Source organism: Cynara cardunculus (genome assembly GCF_001531365.2).
Source record: "Cynara cardunculus var. scolymus isolate 2C chromosome LG 4, CcrdV1, whole genome shotgun sequence".
Taxonomy (NCBI): Eukaryota; Viridiplantae; Streptophyta; class Magnoliopsida; order Asterales; family Asteraceae; genus Cynara; species Cynara cardunculus.
The window spans coordinates 14,056,966-14,063,793 of NC_037531.1; the positions used below are offsets into that span (position 1 = coordinate 14,056,966).

Here is a 6,828-nt window from a genome sequence, read left to right on the forward strand (position 1 = left end):
TTAATGTAATTGTTGTTTTGAAATGAAATGAAATCTCTCTTTTGTGCATTCAATGAACTTCCTTGTTTTGCATTGGATTAAATTGAAAGCATTAGTGTTGTGGATTTTGTTTGTAAATAATATGAAATGAAATTGAAAGAAAGTAAACAATGTGAACAAAAGTAAAGAGGGTGTGTGAGTTTATTTGTTGCATTTATCGTATATAAATATTATATATTTAAAAAAACAACAGCAAAAGAAATGGCAGCCCAAAAAAAAAAAAAAAAAGAAGAAGAATAAGTCCACGGTTCAGCCCAAGGCCAATGTTATTTCTTTTATACAATCAACCACGTTCTTTTCGGACGGTATTGGATGGTGTTGAGACTTGATTTCAACTTCAATGTTATTTCTTTTATACAAATTTCGATTTTAATGTTGAATCTTTTATATCGGCGTCAAATCGGTAATAAGAAGTTTTTGAAGAAGTTAAACCTTTTTGACTTGTAATAACTTGATAATTGTTTTATAGAAAAACATAAGCTGTTTCAAATAAGCAATCTCAAACACCCTCTTAGTCGGGTTTTCAATTCAGGTAGAATCCCCTATTTTATAAAATCTGATTCTGATCTGCTAAATGGAATAGGGAATCTGTAATTGTTTCTTATTTCGTTATTGTAAGAAGTATTCTTCGATTGACATGTGATTGGTTAACATTACAAGTTTGCATATTATAGTTTTAGTATTTGGCGTCTAAATATTAGCTAAGCTAGAAACGGTTGTTGCTATATCTTAAGGCATCAATCAGTTGTCACCAAGTTCGTGACTGATTCCGACTAGTTGGATAGAAACTAGTTTTCGAGCTACTCGTACCGGTTAATACTTTGTGGTAAACGGAGCATTGATTCATATCAACGTTTGAGCTATTTTGAATTAACATGAAAATATACTTTTTTACAAGTATATGATAAAAAAGAAAGTGTGTTTGTTTAGTGCTAGAACTATTTTTTATCATTGTTTAAAGTTCTAGTTTCTGAATGTGTTGACTAATGGCTTCAAAGATATTCTATGTTCAGTAGATTTCCTCAAAGATCCACCAGCTATCCATGAAGCAATGTGGTACTTGCATCTCGCCGGAGGGAAGTGAGTCAGACCGATTCTGTGTATTTGAACTCGTCGGAGGGGATGAGTCCACCGCCATGCCGGCTGTTTATGCGGTTGAGTACACACTATGTCTTTAACCCATGACGACCTTCCCTAACGACGACCTCCGCCGTGGAAAACCCACTAATCATAAGGTGGGCATTGCTTCAACACCGGCGTGAGTTCATCCACATACACAAAACGGCGGCGGCGGCAGCAGTGATACCCACATGAAAAAATTAAGAAATGTCGCTTGATGTATACCAAATCATAGTCGGAAAGACGATATATCAAATGGTGTTGACATATCCTCAACTGCTTTCTTGTTGCTCCGGCGATATTACGGTTGTTATCATCTGAATTAGTGGTCGGAAAATTAAAAATGTGGTAGAAACGCCGTTGCCGGGGATCGAACCCGGGTCACCCGCGTGACAGGCGGGAATACTTACCACTATACTACAACGACATTTGTTATTTGCATTGGTAGTATTGTAGAAATTATAGAATACAGAAACTCGCCGGAAAGCTGTCGGAAAATATAAAAAATGAAATCGCCGTTGCCGGGGATCGAACCCGGGTCACCCGCGTGACAGGCGGGAATACTTACCACTATACTACAACGACTTCGTTGAATGTATTGGCGATATCGATATTCTTATAAAAGAAAGAAGTTCGCCGGAAGACAGTCGGAAAATATAAAAATAAAATCGCCGTTGCCGGTGACAGAACCCTTACCACTGTACTACAACGACGTTAAATAGTTTTTATTTTTAAATAAATATAAATTTGAAGATACAATAAAATTTAAAAAAAGTATAAAAATTCTATTTTTTTTTAAGTTTTTTTAATTTAAATTTTTTGTTACGATTTAATTATATTTAATAAGGAAGCAATTTAATTTTGATTTAATAATAAAATTTTTTAAAGATAATAATTAGATATTATGGTAGAACTCAATGATTTTTCTAATTATATTCTAAATTTTTTATATTTAAAATGAGAAGTTTATCTTGTATTTGATTATATAAAAATTGTGTAAAAGTATCTATGAATTAAATTATTTATTTTATTTATGTTAATTACAACTATCATATAATATATAAAATCATCAAATAATTTTTTGGGGCAACTTGTCTAGTTATGTCTTGTCCAATCTTAATTGTACCAAACACCAAACATACATTTATTTTTGTTCAGCCCTATCCAATCATGTATGCATACCAAACGCTACATAAAAGTCAATTTTGTTAGCCAACTCGTTACATGTTTTTAAAGTCTTATTACATTTTCAAAATAAAAATCAGTGATATCAAATACTACAAACTAATTATTAAAAATATGGTTCTTGTCATCGAGACATTTTATTTCATTGACTCAAATTTTACAACATGGTCAACAAAGCTTTTTGACCTCAATTATTCAATATATCTTAATCGGGTATCGTTATTTACCAACTCTTTTGGATGTAGTAACTGATTGTATATTCATATGTTCATTAATATTTAACAGATAATTGAATAGTAACCTGTATTTTAGGGACAATCAAAGGCCAGATGCAATAAAAACGATGATAAAATCCAATAACATGTGTGATAGCAAGTGAATATACCCACAAATGTGGTGCATTACGAGATAAATGTATGTAAACTGCTATGATTGCTTTCAGATGATAAAGTGGTAAAAATACCAAGATCGTATCCACATGGATTGGACTTCAGAGTTTAAAGTACTAAGTCGAAAATATACTGATTTCAATTAGAGAAGAATAAAATATTTTGATCGAGTGTGGAAATTTTTGAGATTAATTAGTAACAAGTAATAGAAAACAGGTATAGGTGCAATTTTTTTCCCAAGAGTATGATGATAACAAAAATGGTTGACAAAACCGATCAGAAAATAACCCCATACGATTTTCTTCTCTCGAAGCTACATCGTGCGTAATGTGGCCACGGTCTCTCTACAAGTGGCCACATCTGCTTAACTTTCGGTTTGCCAACTTTTCTAAGTAGATGGATTGGACTTTAGAGACAATAATGGAGTAATGGACTAAAGGGTTTTCTTAGGATTTCATGATGATTAAGAGTAATGGAGGCGAATGAAATTTGGAGTTCCATCTCACGATGGTAAGATTTTTAATTAAGATCAAAACAAAATTAAAATTTAGAATACTAGATATAGTATTAAGAATGAAATAAAATCATATAATACTTTAAATAGGTTGAAAACCTATCGAAAATTTCAACACAACCCGACCCATTTATTTAAATGGGTTAGGCAGGTTGACCCATTTATTTAAATGGATTAAAAATCTCAACCTAACCTGCTAATTTTGGGTTGTATTAACGGTTTGGGTCATTTTTTGTCACCCCTAATCAAAATTAAGAAAACTAATCAATAGTTAAAACATAAAATGGTTAATTAAGAAGTGATTAGGGACAAAATTGAAAGTTTGAATCACAGGGATACCTTATTTGATTTTTTATTTTCTTTTTAAATTAAAAAACTTTACCCTCTTAACTTTTAAACTAAATTATCTTAAAAGTAAATAATATTTTAATCAAATAAATTATATTAAAAAAATAAGCATTTTATTCTTTTCGATATGACATCCATCTTAATATAGATTTTTTTAATCATTTTTATGTAAAATAGTATATATTTATGTATATATATATATATATATATGTGTGTGTGTGTAATATTCATCATGAGTGTTTATACATATTTATGTGTTTACTACTATTTAATGTTCATACATTAGTATGATACTCATAATGAATATACAACTCAATATAACATTCATCATGAATAGTTATGTATTTTTCATGTGTATTAAACAAAATTTTCATTGTTTGTGCATTATTATGGCATTCATCATTAATATTATATATACAGTATAACATTCAACATTCATCATGTATGTTCATGTATATACAACTCTTCAATATTCATAAATTAGTATGATATTCATCATAAATATTATATGTTTTCACTATAACATCCATCATGAATTTATATATATTCACGTGTATACAATAGTTTTTTAGTATTCATACATCAATATGATATTCATCATTAATATACATTTTCACTATAACATTTAACACGAATATACATACAATTCATCATGAATATTTATATATGTTCATGTGTATACAACAATTTTTTCAATATTCATACATCAGTATGATATTCATTATGAATATATATTTCCAGTATGACACTCATCATGAATATACATACTATTCATCATGTACATATATATTATTCATCATTATTATTAATGTGCGATCATGTGTATACAACAACTCTTTAGTGTTCATATTAGTACGATATTTATTATGAATATTAATCTTCATCATGATATTCATCATGAATATACTACAGTTTTGATTTTACATACTCATAGTTTTTCTTTCTTTTTCTTTATTGGGTTGTCGATTGATATTGATGAGTTCCCGATTCGTCTCGATAGGTTTCCCGAGCCATCTCGATAGGCTTCTTGAGCCATCTCGATAAAAGTTGAAAGTTGTAGGTTATGGTTTTACACAAACAAACACACAATAAATTAATTGATATGTTCTCAACCGGTCTCGATAAAATGAAGGTGCTAGGTTATGATTTTAGACATACAACCACACACCAAGTCAACGGATGGTTTCTTGATTAGTCTCGACTAGTCTCAATGGGTTTTTGATTATTCTCAATTGGTCTTGATCGGTCCTGATGGGTTCTCGATCGGCCTCGATGTGTTCTTGATTGGTTTGGGTTGGTTCCCGATTCGTCTCGATAAAAGTTGAAAGTGGTGGGCTATGGTTTTACACACACGAACACGTAAGAAATCAATCGATGGGTTCCCGATGGAAAATAAGTGTGGTAGATTATGATTTTACACACATAAACACATACCAAATTAATGAATGGCTTCTCAACCGGACTCAATAGGTTCTTGATCAGTCTCGATCGCTCTTGATGGGTTTTCGATAGGTTCTTGCTCAGTCTTGATGTTGCTCGGTCTCGATAGGTTTTCGTTCGGTCTCGATCGGGTCTCGATAGGTGTTGGTTTTTATTTACATTATATATATATATATATATATATGTATGTGTGTGTGTGTGTTTTTTTTTAGAATATTGTACTGTACGCACAGGCTCGAGCTCCCCGCCCTAGCCAATCTCTCATTGGCAGGAAAGTTGTTTCGATCCAATCCATTCTTGGGATCAAATAAAGACAAAAAAAATGATATGTCAGTGACCTATAAACCATTAATATCAAGGATTCTTAACGGTGTGTATATGATGAAAATAAAAATGATTCTCTCTCACTGTAATCAATTTTTGTTTACACTATTTTATGTTTTCTCCGTTTTGGAGAATTTTGGAGAGCCTGTTGAAGCAAAAATATGCATAAAATCTCCATTTTCTCAATTTTAAAAAATCTATTGAAGATGCTCTTATATTTCGGGCCCTCGGACTACAACTGTTGTGTTCCGCCCCTGTGTACGCATGCGATTCTAGACTTTGGATTCTTGACATGCGATAAAATTACCTTTGATTTATTAAAACTAAAATACTTATATTTAAGCATTTTATTTTTGTGGTAGAAAGATTCTATTTGTCATTCATTTTGACACACTACCCATCAATGATTGCAGGTAAAAAGTACCCGACCAATAACCGACTTATTCCTCCATTGGAACGAATTTAAAAACAATTATGTGATTTTAGAACAGATTTTGTAACTATTGATGTCGTAGATGTTAAATTATCAATTATAATATAATTTTTTATTATATAGAAAAATATCACATTTACGAAAACTTGTGAAACAAGAAAATACGAATACAGAATATGAAAACATTTAATAAAAATCATTTATTTGTAACATTAATCCAAGAAAAAATTAAATAAGAACAAGACAAAGTTATTGAATTTTAATAAATGTTATCCAAAAATGGCATCTTTGACTTAGACACATGTTTAATAAAGCATTTAGTAACAGAAAATATTCCTTAATTAGATAAAGCTGAGAAATATCGTACACCACAATCAATTCCATTGAATTTTAATGTAGATAAATGAATTTATGGAATATATATTTTATAAAAATTAAAAACAAAAGTGGAGAAAATAATTTAAGGGTCGTTTATTAAATATTTATCTGGTAAGTGTTTATCGGGTAATTTTCCTCAGTTGATGAACATGGCAAGGGTCCAAAATCTTACTCGTTAAGAGGGATGATAATGATAGAGAGTCTTACCTGATAAGTGATGATGATGACTCTTACCCGGGTAAACATTACTGGGTAAATTGTTACATATGATACAGTTTTAATATACTACAACCTTACCTGGTAAAATAGATTATAGTGTTGACTTCTATTGGTAAGCCTTTACCAGGTAAGTATTTGGTTAAACGATCCCTTAGTTTGTTATAGCTATTGTCTATCTATACTATCTTATAAAGTATTTGACTAGAACTCTTAAAACACTATAAAACTCTTAAACCCGTTCATTTCTATCCGATTTCATCTCATATTTGATTTCGTGTAACTAACTGCAAATAAACACAATTAAATACATGATAAACATCTTATTTTAAATATATAAAATCTAAAATATCATTAGTATAATCATTAAATTCTAACAGAATACTTAATTATTATCTTTATAAAATTTATAACATTAAACCAAAAATAAATTGTTTTATTAT

The 6,828-nt window shown here is 30.3% G+C and overlaps 2 non-coding genes across 2 annotated transcripts; both read right to left on the minus strand.

The window, feature by feature from the left end:
* Positions 1 to 1,513: 1,513 nt before the first annotated feature.
* Positions 1,514 to 1,585, minus strand: TRNAD-GUC. The gene has a single exon. It is a non-coding gene; the product is annotated as a tRNA-Asp (tRNA).
* An 86-nt stretch (positions 1,586 to 1,671) lies between these two features.
* Positions 1,672 to 1,743, minus strand: TRNAD-GUC. Its single transcript has one exon. It is a non-coding gene; the product is annotated as a tRNA-Asp (tRNA).
* Positions 1,744 to 6,828: the final 5,085 nt, after the last annotated feature.